This window comes from Hoplias malabaricus, chromosome 1 (genome assembly GCF_029633855.1).
Source record: "Hoplias malabaricus isolate fHopMal1 chromosome 1, fHopMal1.hap1, whole genome shotgun sequence".
In the NCBI taxonomy this organism is placed as follows: domain Eukaryota; kingdom Metazoa; phylum Chordata; class Actinopteri; order Characiformes; family Erythrinidae; genus Hoplias; species Hoplias malabaricus.
The window spans coordinates 17,769,595-17,786,528 of NC_089800.1; the positions used below are offsets into that span (position 1 = coordinate 17,769,595).

A 16,934-nucleotide genomic window follows, 5' to 3' on the forward strand; every position below is an offset into this window, starting at 1 on the left:
GTATGTTTTCTAATTACATTTTTGTATTATTTCTCAAGAAAATGAGAAGCAGTAACAACAATAATTATCCATTCTGCACCTGCTTCAGGTTTTATTTTTAATCAAATTTTATATTGTTATTCATATGAAGTGAAAAAATGTACTTGAATATTATTTGATTCAGAGGTAGAGGCAGGTAAAAAATAATGTAAGAAAAAAAATATTAGTGTTGTGCTACACACTTTCATTTTTTATATTAATATAACAAACTTTTTTTCTCAGTAAAAATGTACATTTTGTTAACAGGTCTTTACAACTGCATACAAAATGCATCACTAAAAGAGGAAGGTGAAAAAAAAAAATCAATGCCACAGAAAGTGTGAAATGGCCTTGCAAGTCACAGAGGGATATTAGAGTGCCTAATTGGTACAAGTGCAAATGAGGTCTTATTTTATGCACAGAAGGTGTCAGTCTAAAGGGCTGGCTGATTTTGAATGGGTAGAATGGCAATGAACATGTGGGAGAATCTCCAGCTAATTCATTGATTGCCCCTCGGAACTGATGGCTGCTAATTGTTAGGTGATTAACATGGAGTAGTAATTATGTCGGCCCAAGGGGGCGATTAATGTTTCAACATGTCATATTAGCGCTGAGGGCGGCGAGCACGGCTCGTCTTTTTGCCTGTGGACTTGGAGACAGATGGCATGTTGTCAACAGCAGTAAGGTTTTGTTTTCCTAAAGCTGAAAATGTGCGCCAAGGGAGCTGTCCTTTTGTTTCAGCATCATTAATAACATGCTAATTGTCTGCAATTATTTACAACACTGCTCGCTGAATAGAGACATCAAGTGTCTGTGACACCACCGGAGTCACTCAGCAAAAGGGAAAAAAATTAATTGTTTTCTTAAACAAGAAATTTTATGCAGATAAATAGACAGCAAACATCAGATATTATCGTAAAATGTTGTGGTATGTGTTTTGTATATAATATTCTCTTAATCTTTTTTAAGCACATTTTTTTCTGATTTAATTTATATTTGTACATTTTGAATATTCTCTTAGGCCAACTTTTTTCCTTGTTAGAATTTCCCTATTTTGACTGTATTTTGTGGAAGTGTCAGTGTAATATTGATTAGGTTGTCATAGACTAGTCATGATATTATCTCTGACGTTACCACCTCTGTCTAATTGACATGAAATAATTAAGGCTTGTCCCAAAAACGTGTTATCTTTTCTTTTTAAAGTACATGGCATCTTATGCATTATGAAAGGAGAGTTATGTTTTTTACTTGATGTTAATTATTAAAGGTAACGTCAAAAAAACTAATTTCCAAATCATGGATATCAAAGGTTATTGTTTAAACTTTATTAATATCCTCTGAGTACTCGTCATGTCTTCCATAAAAATGGCAAAATATGCTTGGATCATATGCTTTTGTTCTGCTTCTTGTTAAATTACACCAACAGAAGCCTATTAAAGCTTTATATATCAGTATTAAACTGCATTATTAATTTAGCTTTGTGAAATTTTGAAATACACTTTTAAAACATCTTGCAAGACACTGCATTAAAAGGTATATTTAATATCATAAATAGAAACATAAACATGAAATGCAGAAATTAATATTAGAAATCAATCTGTAAGTGTTTGTTGTGACAGATATACTGCTGAGTACTGAATGTTGCAAGTGACGTCATACTGAGGGAAACTGACATTGTTTTTTCCATTTTTTTTCACTGCAGTTGTGTTTTTGAGGTCATCCAGCCATAGACAACACATGACACATCTGTGTTTCAAACCCAAGTCCCAGTGTTTCTGCATTGTCAGGGATGAATTTGGTTAGTTATTGTGTGCCTCGATTTGCAGAAACTAAACTATTCTTTACATTTTAAAGTGCAGAGTCTTAGTTGTCCATAATGTAAAGAATATAATTAATCATAATCTGAGTTTTATTTAGAGTATGATTTGGTGTGTGTGTGTATATATATATATATATATATATATATATATATATAAAAAACTGGGAAGTGTGTGTTTTTAAGTTTTTGTCCAAAAAAATTTGTGGGGTGTCATAACCAGTAGAGATGAGGCCACAGTGACCCTGCATCACTTTTCCAACACAAAGACAGCTGCAAAAAATTTACCTTTCGTAACAGCACTGCAAATCCATTTTCCTGATGGCGTGTGGAGGTGGTTCAGCAAAAATGTTTTTGTTTGATGTACATTTCCATCAGTGTAATCCTGAATGTTGGGGGAGATTGAATTGCGGACGGCATATAAAAGATAAGGCCTCCTCTTACATATTCAAGACTTTTTTACAGTAGGTGCAGGCTCTGAGACTTTCCCCCCTTGAGTCAACTGTGGAATTAATTTCAGCTGGCAGCATCATGCTGTGGTCATTTTGTTTGAAGAGACATGTTGTTATCTTGATTTGGCCATAACAGCTCCAAAATGAACACTCAGCATGCTGGCCAGCAGTCGCATTTTAAACAGAACCACAGAAGACTGCAGGCTCCTCCAGCATTTAGATAAGGGGAAAAAACTCAAAATTACAGCTGCCATCAAACAAGGTGTCCAGTGTATAAAGAAGACAAGCTTTGCAAACAAACTGCCCTATTGTCATAATCAAAACAGAAATGTAGCTATGAACAAACTGTGCTGTTCAGTTTTGACTAAATCAGTCTAAACTCAGTCTTTAGGTTAAATGTATTATTTAAGTAACCATTATGCATTTTTGTGTTTATTCTGTCATTATTGTCTGAGAACTTCACAATGGTGACCTGTGGGCTTCATGATTAAAGGAGCTCAACTCTCTCTTTTTTTTTTTTCTTTATTATACACAGTTATCTTAAAACATATATATTTTTTAACATTATATGTTCTTTCTCCCTCTTTTTAAGCTCAGATTGAAATTGTTTTATTGTAAGGAACAACATGCAGTTCATATTAAAAGAAGTATGACATATATTTCGTTTCTGTAGCGTACAGTGTTCATATAAGGGGAAAAAGTAATTCAGTCTAATGTTACAATCTAGAGATAACAAAGTCTGCACTCTGGAGTTTGAATAATCTGCTGTGTCATTAAATTAAAGACTTTTCAGAGCAGATGGTAAAAATTTGGCATTATTTGGAAAATCCATCCATGTCTATATCTTGTAATTTGCATACTGCAAAGATGAATATTATTTCCCAGAAAGTAGGAATTGCCCAAGTAATTAAAATGTAGTAGAGATTAAAACGAACGTTCCCCTTGATGTTGAAAAGATTGCGAGGAGTCACAATAATCAGTGATTACATTTTAATCAGCTGGAAAATATGTAATATAAATTGTGGATTCCATCAAAAAAATAAAATAATAATAAAATACTTGTCTATATGAGGTTTTCACAGAAATCTAATACTTTGGCGTGCTAAGAAGCTTAAAGCACAGATGCATCGATTCAGGTTGAAAAATGAAAAGGTTTGATACGTTACATGGTGGATTATGTCCAAATATCTCAGAATGGAATAGAGGAGTCATCTTATAATTATGTCATAATATTTATCTGCGATTATTATGGAGAGCACATGCTTTTTGTTGCTTATTTTGATGACAGCATTAATAAATGTATACCAATTACAATTGCTTTCGAAGTAAACCTATATAGAAATGAATATACTTCAAAATAGACTTTTCTTAAGTGTTGTTGGGTTTATATCTTTTTGTCATTTTAGAATATTTATTACATTTTTATTCAATTGTTTCTGTTACAACAAAATGATAATTTATCATTATTAAGCCATCTGAAAAGTGCCAGCTGCGTGCATGAGAGTATTCTATGACAAGTGAGAACTGGGAAATTAGAAATGGTCCAAATATAATTGGAATTAAGTTTAACATTTTCATGCATTAAAAGTTTAGAGAGCGTTCCTGTAAAGTTACTCTTGTATAAAAGATTTTTGTATAAGTATTTGTATATCTTGTATAAGAGATTTCCAAAATAGCAACATAAAATAAGTTGTTGAAATTTCAATACCATGCAAAGTTGAATTAGACGTGAACACAGCAGACTCCTTTCTGGATAAAGGCATTTTAAGGTCTTCTATAGATTTTTCTCTCGCTTGTTGTTGCGGTGTCATAAATGAAAGTGCTGGTCTTTATGTTCTCAAATTGGTTTCACACTTCCCTAACAGTTTGTTCAGCTAAATCTGTCCATGATGTATCATTATCGCATCTTTTGGAGGAAATCCATAGGATCAATACATTTGCCAGTTACCGGGCTTTGGCTTGCTTACATGCTGAGCGCCTTGCTGCACCACAAGTCAAGTACATCGAGCCACAGGCAAACGCAGCCTAACACCAGCGCTGCTGCCTGCGTACTCTTCTTTCAGAGGAAATAAACTGAGAAATATCAGGAGATGGTTCTGGTCGATTTACAGAGAAATTCAGAGGGTGGGAATTGTACATTGCACTTTTTAAAACCAATCGCAGTCTTTGAAGAAACTTGTAACTGCTTGTTTCCTGCCCAAATGTCAATGCCGTTTTGGAGAAATGGGTGATTAATCAATAGTGTGACCAAAAATGACTCTGGCTTCTTGAGCCCAAGTGAACGTTTGATGGACTTGAACATGAAGATTTTTTTTTTAAACTTACTTCATCTTACTCATATTAATCTCCACTTCATTTAAAATGCAGTGGTCAAGCTCAAGAATGGATTGATCACTCAACCTTCCAAGGCTTTTTTTCCCCTCTTCTTCATTAATGTGCTCTGGTCAACCCAAGCCAAATGTTGAGCACTTCGCAAGTAATTACCGTCCGATAAACAGGTCAGGAGTGAGTCCAGCCACAGCTGCTGCCATTCGTGGTGGCAGACACTTCAGCCTGCTAAGCTTCAAGTATTGATTGGCCGGTCTGTGACATCTCCTAAGCCATGTCACCCAAGTGAAAGAAGACTCCAAATTGACCAATAATAAAGTGTTGGAAGTTGTAGTTGCTTCCTCCTGGGACTTGTTCATGTGGAGGAGAGTAGGCCCCTCCTCTTGGACCATCAATCCTCCCTGAAGGCTCAATATAGTGCTAAATTAGCCAAAGGGAGAGCGGAAAGACCACTGGACATCTGTTACAGACCCTTGACATACTTTTCCACCCTGCTCCCTTATTTAAATGGTGCTGTAAAACAGTCAAAGCCTGGAGGACGGTAATATCAGGATTTACAGCTGAAAAGGGCCAGATTCAGAGACTCTGTTAAATCCTGAATGACAGGTTTTTAAAGTGAAGGTACTGTATTTTAAGACTGTCCAGTTCAGTAATGAACATTGTGTTTAGGTGATGTCCATGTTAGCTTTGGTTAGTGTAATATGATGACTTTATGGTGACAAATTTTGAAAAATTATGTGTCATTCAATATGAAATTCCAAGAAACTTTGAATATAAATACAGTTATAGTGATAAAAATATAAAAAAGTGTATCATTTTTTTTTGTGTATGCAAAGTATTATAAATATCATTCAAGAGTCGATAATGAAGTCAAGGAACAGTACGGGGCGCTCTCACAGCGTATCACAAACTCACACATTCACACACTTTTGAATAACTAAAAGATCTACCAGTATGTGTTTTTGGACTGAGGAAACCCATGCAGACACAGGGGAGAACACACCAAACTCTTCTCAGACAGTGACTCGAGATGGAGTCTGTGACAGAGGTACTACCTGTTGTGCCACTAAGCTGCCCTCATTTAAAGTTATGAATAATAATTTTTTACCTGATGTTATACATGGTTAATGTTTGTTGTTCACAGACTGGATAAGATAAGATTTGTTGAGGCACAAAAAAAATTGTCCAAATAAGATGTATTTTAAGATTCTCATCAGTGAAGGCCAAAAGTGTCCTTTAAATGCACTAGGCTACCCTGTGTGAATTAGGTCTTATAAGAGGTTTGATTGCCATGTCATTGACAGACGTGTAAACACAAAGTGACAGAACTAGAATGAGTACATAATCACTTGTGGGCATAGTTACTTTCCAGCGCCCTCCGCCAAGTGCAAGTACCGTGAGCTCTTCCAGAACACAGTGAATTTATATATGCTCCTTGTTTCCACCCACCGTAGCGAAAAAGTGCCAGTAATTGTTAGCTATTTCATGTTGATTCTGGTACTTTTCTGATTGCGCTGTCCTCCCTGTTCATGGGCCAACGATCACACAAGCGCCTTAGTCGACTTCATATCAAAGAGCAGCGAGCATGGAAGTTGTTGGTGTAAAAGCACAGAGAGGCATACAGCATGAATATTTAATCCAGGGTGACTGGTGCTGGACTTTTTTTTTTTTTTTTTGCTTTGTCTTCCATTGAATTACGCGTTTATGGCTTCAAAAGATTAATGGAACTGCAAATAGAAGAGGGCTTCTCCGTTCTCTGTCTCGTATCTCAGAGATAAATGAAAGAATTACCATACATATATCTATTTCAAAACACTGGGGTTTGTTTAGCATTTAGAATGGGCAAAGGAATATGCTTACAGATCAATGTGTTTTCATTTAGCATATGAGAAAATTGTAGCATTTTATTCCCTAGAACTCATCCACCTAATTTTGTATATAAAAACCTCAGTGTTTTTATGATCCATCCAATAGGGAGACTGCTTTTAGTTTAGACTCAGTCATTTTAATTAGAAATCAGTGAAATAGCAGCTTGCATTTAAAGAGATGATAGCTCAGTTTCTGCTCATTGATTTTGCATTATTGCTAAAGACATACCATGGTTCCACTCAACACTAGGGGTCTGCTGGGAAAAGCAGCCAAGGGAGTGCTGATGTATTAAAATGATTCTCAATAATCAATTGTTTTGTCTTGCATAAAATGCAATGCAGAGATGTGTGTTGCCCCCTCACTTTTCCATTGACAGACTTTCTCAACGCAATCTTTATTCTAATGATTTATCTGCATATGCTGCCTGGACTCATCTGGAGTTGTGAGGAATTTCAATGATTAACAACCATGATCAGTATATTTAGATGCACCCACACCAGTATCTCTTAGCAACTAATAATATAAATGTTGCACTTATTCTGGTCTATATGCTGTTTTCTATTGATATAAATTACACTTTAATTACTGTCCTATTTCTTTTTTTGTACAGTGATGCAATATTAATATAGAAATATAGCAGTAAGCCTGCAATTTATCTGATAAGTCTGTATAGCAGGGGTGTCAGGGTAAGTATACATTTGTGCTTAATACGTTTAACAGTTCATTTAAATAATAATTCACTTTTAAAAGTTTATTCTGATTATTCTGAGCTCTAAATAATAATACACAAATGAGTTATGAACAGAAAAATATTAATTGTATTTTAAAAACCTGTCAATTTAATAAAAAAATACCAAATGATAAACTGTTCAATAACTTGTTCTAGCTTAATAATACTTGAAATATAATTTTCTCTATTGCCAAAAAAAAAAAAAACCCACAGTTTTTGGTGATGTAGTTGTACAAAATCAAATTTATTTTTACATATTTTTTCTTGGTTCAACAATATTTTATATGGCATAATTAACATTTTTGTGGGATTACAGTTGCCAGCAAATTTTGAGAAGCTATAAGCTCTTACAGCGCTTTGCACATTAAAGAAAAAAAAAACGTTAATTACTGCACTTCACAGTTAAACTGGTTCAGTGCAGTATGTATAACAGCCCTTTAGACTCCACTCTTTGAAGTCTCTAAAGGGTAGCATGGGTCAGCAGAGGCACAATTGAGAGTAAACTGCATAAGCAATAGTCTAAGATGACCAGTTTCTTAGAATGAATTGTCTTTGTGGATTATGAGCATCATTTGCATTACTTTGAAGTATGCTGAGTGCTTATGCAGCTATTACAGTAATTATCATTAAGCCTAAATGTTGAATGCTTGATGTCACTGCAATTACATCTGTGCTAATTACACTTTGATTAAGCTTTTAGAGAACAATTACATGATTTAGTTGATCTGAGTTATAAGCCACACAGAACACTCTGCTGCATTTTTTTTTCTTACCTGTTCCCTTTAGACAACAAGGTGAACTTCTCAGTGGACTTATACAACTTCTGATCTGATCCTCAAGGTCTCATTGCCCTGGTGGCTAAAACTTAAAGTCCTTACTAGGGTAGGATTGTTAGGGCACCCATTTGGATATGAAACATTAGGATTTTGACATTGATAGTGCACAGAGTCTTTGGATTTAAAGAGCCTGTATATTGGAGAACCATAGTTTTGTCACTTTCCATGGTAAAGAGTTTCATATAGTAAGTAAACATTTCTTAATTGCATAACTGGCTGTTTTTACAAGTCTTATGATGTCATGAAAACCCACACATTTGCATATATCAACCCATTTCAGATAGAATTTACAGTTTAGCCCCTCCAATAAATTTCTACTGAACTAAAGTACACTGGTTCAATCTCTGCTCTGCCTCTGCTCTCCTTAGAGTGATCCCATACCTCTTGACAATCATGGCACACCTTCACTTTAAATAGATATTTCAAATGCAGTAATTATTCCAATGCAGCTAAGGGATATATATGTTCTGTAAATGATGCTAATGGATGCTAATCCAGTTTTTATTTTGAGGTACAAATTCTTTTCTTTGAGTTTTTGGTACATACAATCTTTTAAGTGTAACTTGTAGGAATACTAGTATCAATAGAATCTATGTAGCCTATGGGGTAAATTATTATTATCATAAAGAAGTTAAGTAAATACTGTGAGTGCTATGATGTGTGATCTTGTGTTTAGTCATATCACATTTTAAACAGATTTGTATTAAATAATTTCAAATAATATTTTCTCAAAAATATATGTTTAGTGTTAAAATGAATGTCAAATCAATATTAAATCTGTTTATAGCTATGCAGGTTTAGCATTAGGCTAAATACCACAGCCAATTCACTTCAACTGCTTTGGGAAAAAAACTGCTTCTTGAAAGCTCCATAGACTGTATGCACTTTTGAGTAGCTTTGATTGTAAGGTGAACAATGTAATACTGTGTAATCCAGTAGTCTATAAAATCCATGGACATTGTAAAAACATTACCCTCAGAGCACTCATGCTGCCGGGCTGGCACCTCCAGAAAAAAAAGGGTCTTGTTTTGCCAAATTTGTGAGTATTGCCACCATTACGCTGATCAATACCCACATGTCCCTGTATTGATCCCTATGTCTGTGAGGGAACTTGAGGGAATGGATCTGTTTGGGTTTTCATTTAGACCACACATGGGGAACAGGAGGGATCAGTACTAAGGAGACCTGTGATGGACTTTCTCTTTAATGCTTATGCTTATAGGATTTGTGGCACTTGATTGTCTGGTTTATTCATTTATTTAGTTATTTTTGGCATTTCTTTGCACAGAATGAGACAGCAGGTTTTGAAATAAAAATATTTAGATGTTATGCAGATTATTGGAGCAATTTATATAGTCACACATGCTACAGATACAACTGATTATAATAATTTATTTAAAATATTTAACAACTCCCCTATTTTAGATGATATTTAAGTTTGTATTAACACATTTTTTAGTAAAACATTATATGGTTTTGTTATAATAATATATGTGATATATCACCCAGCACTAATTTCACAGCAACAGAGGGCTAAAAGAGGCCTGGTCATATGTATAATAATTTGTTTATTAAAGCTGTTATTTCAACAACGAATAAGCTACGATTACATAATGGAAAAACACAGTTCAAATGATGCACTTGACTACTGCATGTTTCTAAATCTGTCCTTATTTGTGACAGACCATTTAATGGCAGCCGAGATAACATCAAGCATCATTACGGTTCTGTGATGCAAGTGCCTGCAGACATTATGTAAACACTCTTTTGGATCATAATTCCTGTTAATTACTTAAATGTCAGACGGCGCGTATTTGGTTGCACTCATGCAGTGTGAATTAGCCTGTGTGTGTGTATGTGTGCTCATACCCTGATGGAGCCTGCAGCGCCCTCTGCAATACCACCCCCCCAATCCTCCCTCGACCCCCTAGAGTGCCTTGAGCTTCCTCATTAATCTCAACACGACAGCCCTTGACCATTTGACAGTATGTGTGACTTCCACAGAACATGGCTTCTGGACAAAATCACCCACTGCGCCAGGCAGATGATGATGGACCTATTTCCAAGTTTCCAAAATGGCTTAGGTGTCCTGGATTGGCACCACTTTGAAGCAGATTCCTGTTAAATTGACTGACGTTATTATCATGCTGGGGTGTGGCTCACATGATCACATGGGAAATGTTTAAAATCTTTCTATGGAGTGATCTTTTCTGATTAGCACATTTTAACAGTGTATTTTATATGTGAATAACTTTAGAGTGCGATACGGACTGTCTCTGTTTCACAAACAAATGCGTTCTTAGGTAGCGACCATGAGTTCTGGATGAGGTTTAGTGGTTAGCAAATGTTAATGGAAGTTGCTGCACCGAAGCCTTTAAACATCAGCAAAATAGAAGAGGTATTTTTGCTGACTGACTGCCTGACTGACTGACTCACTCCTAATGTTCAGCCATATTTCACAGAGAGAACTTAAGTTCGTGCTACGACACCACCTGTTTTTAATCCAGCCATATTTTACATTCCAATTTGTGAACTAAATTTGGAAACATTTGGTATGTTTGCACCAATATAAACTTGTTCACAAACCAAAAAAATTAGCTCCCAGCTGGAACCAAAAGACGTAGGTTCTTCAGCCCCAACCATGGCTGAAGACAGGAACATGTTTAGTTTTGGGGCTGTGTTTGGCATGACACCATGCACCTTGGCCAGAGCCTTGGCTCGGCGGTGTTTAGATCATAAGCTCAGCAGGACGGCTCCGAACTCGGCAACATTTACACAAGTTTTATATCTTACAGAGCGATGAGAATTGTTGAATTTATCTTATTTCATATGAGTGTGTGTCATTGCCTGAAATATTATAAAGGGAAGTGGTGGGGAGCCATTTTGTGGCATTAGTGTGTTTATAAAACTCCATATAGCTGCACACAGCCACGTTAAACTTCATGTGCTTTGACCTGTTACATTGAATAAATAAGTAATTGTAATTCTAAAATCAACAAAATGTTCTTGGTCTTCTTTGTTCTTTGGTGGTTGAACATCTGGTATTTATTTTTAAATAAATAAAGAAAAACACTGATGTCGGTGTTATATATTATGAGCAAATTCTTTGTGCTTCTTTTTTCATTTCTGCATTTATTAGTCCTGCCCTCCATATTTTCTGTACCACACAATCAAATAATAAAACCCTTAGGTAAACAAAGACATTGATATGAAGCACCAAAGCTTCTCCAGACCTTCCAATGACAAGGGTATGTATTTTGGGCTTTCCTGTTTTTCAAATGCCATAAACACCTCTGTGACAGTGGCTATATGGCTAATGGTGGTCCGGCAAAACTAGGCTTGCCTAGTTACTCCTTGCTCTTGTTACCATTTCTTTATCGTTTAAGGTTGACTGACTGTGTGTTGTTGAAAATGGTCTGTTGACCTGCAAAGATCCAGCAAAAGAACATATGCAGAAATTTAGTTATGTAAACTGGTAAAATATAGGACACATTTGTGGGAGGAGCACAATTAGTTCATTTATTGATTTAACACTTTAACTCTTAACTGTGTGCATGTTAGGATGTGTTTGAGCTTCTCTGTCTGCTATTTTCAGTGTGTGCTATACACACACACACACTCACACCTGTCTCCCCACTGAGATGCAGACTGGCTCTTCGTTAGGCCCTCCCTAGCCCTGGTTCCTCCCCAATGTTTTAATCATGATGCGCCTTGTTTGTAATTATAAACACTGCAGAAACACATATATCAAAGCTGTTTGATGGAATTCAAGCCTATGGGTATCTTTCTTTCTGCTTTGAAAATGGCCCCCATCAACATCAAACGCAGGCCCTCTTTTGAGGTGTCCATGCTGCTGTGTTTGCATATACCTTGAAGGCCTTTAGGTTTGAACAGCAAGGTCAACATTTGTTGTCGGTGCACACCGTCAAAAGAGGTCTCTAAGGCCAGAGGAGAAAGGATTACAACGCTCATCTGCCAGGCCCTACTTTAAAAGCAGAGACATTAAAAATGCACCCCAAACATCAGAAGACTGTAACCTTACAGCATTAATGGGTTTAAAAGCTTTTCAAGTAGTAAACCAATCAAAGTGCTTTAAAAGAATACTTTGCTTGAAAAACAACCTAAAAATTTGTTCTGTTTGCCACTCTATACACTTGTATTTAATAATGCCCATCAGTTTGCTCAAAAACATTATCTAATTGTTTCATCTAAAAGTTTTCTGTACAAAAAAAAACAACCTCCCCTGGAATATTTTCCATCTCATATACTTACAATATTAAATTTCTATATTGACTGAGTTACAAATTGCAGGCAGTTGTTCTTTCCCAATCAAATACTGTGTAGGCTAGAATAACAGTTGCATGATATTTGCTGAATGGATATAACAGTAATGGAAGGAAACTCATAACCTCAGTATTCTCTATCAATGTGGATTAAGAACTCATTATTAATCAAGGGAATACATCCTGGGTCTTGTGTTTTGGAGAAAAAACTCACCATACCTCATTTCAAATTAGATAAACAAACGTACTATGTCAGACTTAAATCCATCATCTAATATTGTAATATTTCATTTTCTTTATATTTATCTATCAACGGACAGATTTAAGTAATATGATTGAGTGCTGCTAAGTACTTCAGATTAAGCACTAATCTCCTCCATGCTGTGGGTACAAAAACAAAACCAGCTAGAAGGACATTTAAGTTTTATCATTAGTTTTGTTTGTCATATATCGGAAGTAATACATTTTGTGACAGTAACTGAAAAGTTGGTGAAGAATAGTTTGTTGAAGATTTGCTGTGGTAACAGGTAGTCAGGAACAGGAAGAAAAGATGTGTTTCTACTGGGGATGTACCAAGCTTATCTCTTCTGGAACTGATCCTAATATATCTCAGAGTATTGGCTAATATGGAGTACTCATAAATTACCTTTGCTCACTTAAGGTCCTTGTGTCTTGTATTAAACCCCTGGGGTCTAAAGGCATTTTTTCTTTTGCATATTTTTGCATATCTTCGTAAACTTGTATTTGAATTTTCATGTTTCATATCAAAATGTTCAGAAGGTTCACAGCTCCCTCTGGAAATAGGATCTTTTCGACCTATTGCACTGTGGGAATAAAAGATCATTAGGCCCTAAATCTGTTTTTATTGACCTAAATATTTCTAATTCTAGATGGTATCTATTGTTTTGAGGGACACTAGGACCAGAAACTGCTTTGAATGGGGATTGGCCATATCTGACCCATATGTGATCTATGTAATAAGTCCAGTATTGATGCCTATACCAATCCAATAAACCAATAATTTCTACCTTGTGTCATATGTTTCACACTCACTGACTCTCCATAAAGCTATCTTGGTTCCATTTTCTTAATTGGACCTAGTGTTTGATAAACTCAGTGCTTGAGTATTTCCAAATTTGTAATGGTTCATATTTGATGTTATTAAATTTAGCATTAATTAACTTAATTCAATTCTTTTTCTCTCTGAGGAACGCAGTTAATATCAAAGCTGTTTCTCAATACCAAGAACACAACGAATAGACTTGTGTTCTCTAAACGTTGAGAAGTGACGTTGTAAGAGAAAATTTGTGATGCAGCATTGAATGGGAATTTTCAGGGATGACAAGTCATGAATCGATGCATCATTTGGGTGGAGCAAGAACAACATCCAGGCACTTGAACGGTACTTGACGTTTGTGTTCTTGAGTATTGGAATGTAAATTCGGCAGTGGATGACGTCAAGCAAGAACACAAGAACGTAAAAACACACAAGAATGCATATTGCGAAATGTCCCTGAAATAAATTGATCTGATTGATTTGATTTTGATCTGATTTATTCTGTTTTTTTTTCTGTATTTTTCTCTGTTTATATTATCCAATCTTGGTATGTTTTGCAAAACCAAGCAGAATCCAGATTTGCAAAAAGCCTGCAGTTAAATGTACAGCATTCTGAATGAAAACAAGCTTGTTTAGCAATGGCTACTTTGTTATATGGAACAGAATATAATTAATATAATGTTTATTATGAGTTTTTGCTAAAACTGAAAATTAATAGTGACTCTGTATCAGTACGTGTTGATTGATATACTGCCTCAATACTTATATCCGTTTGCCTGTTTAGTGTGCAATGTTTGCAGTGTATGTGGCTGAGTTGTTATAACTTTGGCAAATAAATAGTATTGTGCATAAATTTACTTTATAATCCTTGGCCTTGATCTTGGTGAAATATAAACATAAAACATAAAAGTGAGTTCTGTGAATATGACCTTGATTATTTTAGAAAGCACATGCAATCTAAACATATGAATTCCTGTCTGATACAAGTTTTCACTTAGATATAAACATATACCTCAAACATACTGCTTGGGTAAACAAGATTTGGTCAAAGTAACACATACTTTATAACCATAAAGGATTTTTTTGCACATGAATGAGCAAAGATCAAAGAGGTTCTGTATTTCTTTTACACCCCATATCCTGGAGCTGTGAGGCACAAATCTGGAGCCAATCTTGTTGCTCTTACAAGATATTACTTTAATTTTAGTCCACAGAAAGGAAAGGCAGGAAAAAAGAGATAATATAGATGTATCTCACACATCTTGCATGTAACCTTGTTTCCTATCACAATACACAGTGTACCACCTGCTTCTTATTTCCTCTAAACTCAGTTGTGTATCAAAATGAAAAGCAATTTTCCTTGGTTTATAATCCTCAGTAATAGTCAACCATCATTTTTAATCTTTAGATGCATTTTAAATCCAAGCTGTAATGTCTTAACTCCTTGACAAGGTCAAATATCTTAGCAAATAAAGCTTAAGCTTTGTTTTATATGAAAGAATTACATGATTAATACCCAAGAATTAATCATGTACTGTTCAGATCCTCCAGATTTGGTTCCGATGAGGATTATACAGTAGTTCCTGGCCTACTTTTTCATGACAAACAAATTGATGCAGTTTGTTTAGCAACTCTTGCTAAAAGAAAAAAATAAGTAAACAAATAAAAATGTAAAGGTACTATATGTAAATCTATTTGTGTTTAATTCATTTAGCTTGCCCAGAATAACAACCTAGGGGTAATCTAGTACCTGCAAGTCAACCAGGGAATTAGTGAATTAGTTAATCGCAGGTAAACTGTATTCTAGAGCATATAGTTTTGTGCAGTTTATACAAATTTATACAGTATTAATATGAAAGTATTTTGTTAGAACTGCAATATAAACAATCAAAGTGGTTGCACATATCAGACTTTGCAAACAAATCTAGGATCAGTTTTTGTGTTGTGTCCCAGCTTTTGTGTCCAGTAGGGCCACACAAGTTGGGAACACAACAAGTACATAAATATTGAATATATGCTCTGCTGTTTAAACGTTTCTGCCTCTCTACCTACTTGCATCACCCTGCCCACGAAATTTTTAATTTCTGAAAATTCTAAATAAATATTCACAACAAATTTTACCCATTATGATAATGTCGAGTGATTTCTTACATATGTATTAGCAACAAGGTAAGTGGATAGTGTTTGAAAACTAAATGTTACACACTTTTCTCCAGTATTCTGTGTGTGACTAGTCAAGCCATGCATGTTTTAATGGATGGCTAAAATAAGAGGGTGTGGCTTTTAAAGTTGAATTTTATTCTAAGTAACTTACACTTGCTGGTTTCTACAAAATCACCTACTCTGTTGTACATGGTAAAAAAATAAGTTGTTCTAATATTGTGCTGCTTCTTACGTAGAGTGCAGAGAATTTTAGGGTTGTCCCACTTCCTCATCCAAATATCTCCAATCTCACTTGCATTTATTTGGGGGGCATGAAGATCAGGTTAATTGATCTAACCTAACACAATACACACTAAGAAATAATGGCACTCAGTAAAAATGGTGAAAATGTGAACAGAAAAAAAAGAGAATAAAGGACACATCCAGAGCTTCTGCTCTTTGCTCTTCACTCCTGGGCTCTTGCGCTGAACAGAGCTGTGGCTCCTTCTCATTTAAACAGGAAAATGCACTGAAACTGGTCATTTTGAACAGCGCTGTTTATAAAGGATAAGAATGCTGCCATGGTTGCCAATGTCTTAGTTGTGGTTGTGCTTGTCATTCACTTCTGGATAAGGGTTAGAGTATCTCCCTTTAAAAAAATTAAACCTTCAAAGGTGTTTTCCTCACAAATAATTTCAGTTTCAGCCGTTTGGTGGCAATTTCTGCCTCTCAAAATTAATTTATTCCCAAACAAAACCTGTGTTGTTTAGTTGTGGTCTCTTGTGGGTCAGGAGGTTTGATTTGCAAATATAGTTTAGTCTAATTTTAGTGTTTTTGAAAGAAATAAACAGTTCCTGCCCAGATAAATTATTTTACATATCAGTGTCTCAGATGTTTAAGAGTCTGATTCACAGTGTTGCATTATAAATGTATAAACCAGGTTGTTTGCAATTTTTCTTCTCTTATTTCTCTCTTTCTCACACATTCTCTCTGTAATTTCAGTGAAGTAGAGGCAGCAGTACTGTTGTGGACAGTGTGCTGGTCTTCAACGCTCAGTAGAGCCTCCAGAGACCTGGCTCAACTCCTCTGCAGGTATGACAGGTAGGAGAAGCTACCAAACAACTCGCATCCAGACAAGCAGAGAGCTGCTCTGCACAATATGTCCTCTTTTCTCTGCCTTTTTTTGCTTTCACTGTGACTAGATAATCATTTCACACCTTACCTTTCCATATTTATGATTGCCCATGAGGACATATTTTATTTATGCTGACTTCTTTCATAAACTGGACAGCAGTTTCTTTTCTCCCCTCATGTGTCAAAACAAACTCTGATTTATAATTTATGTGATTTATGATGTATTGGAGAACTAAGCTATCGAAAAAGTCTCGGCAGAGAACTTTGCG

The 16,934-nt window shown here is 35.5% G+C and overlaps 1 long non-coding RNA gene across 1 annotated transcript in view; it reads left to right on the forward strand.

The window, feature by feature from the left end:
* Positions 1-16,649, forward strand: part of LOC136689079 (uncharacterized) — a 33,216-nt gene extending 16,567 nt beyond the window's left edge. Inside the window, exon 4 of the long non-coding RNA XR_010801724.1 lies at positions 16,534-16,649. This is a non-coding gene — a long non-coding RNA (uncharacterized lncRNA). The remainder of the gene's footprint in view (positions 1-16,533) is intronic.
* The last annotated feature ends 285 nt before the right edge of the window (positions 16,650-16,934 follow it).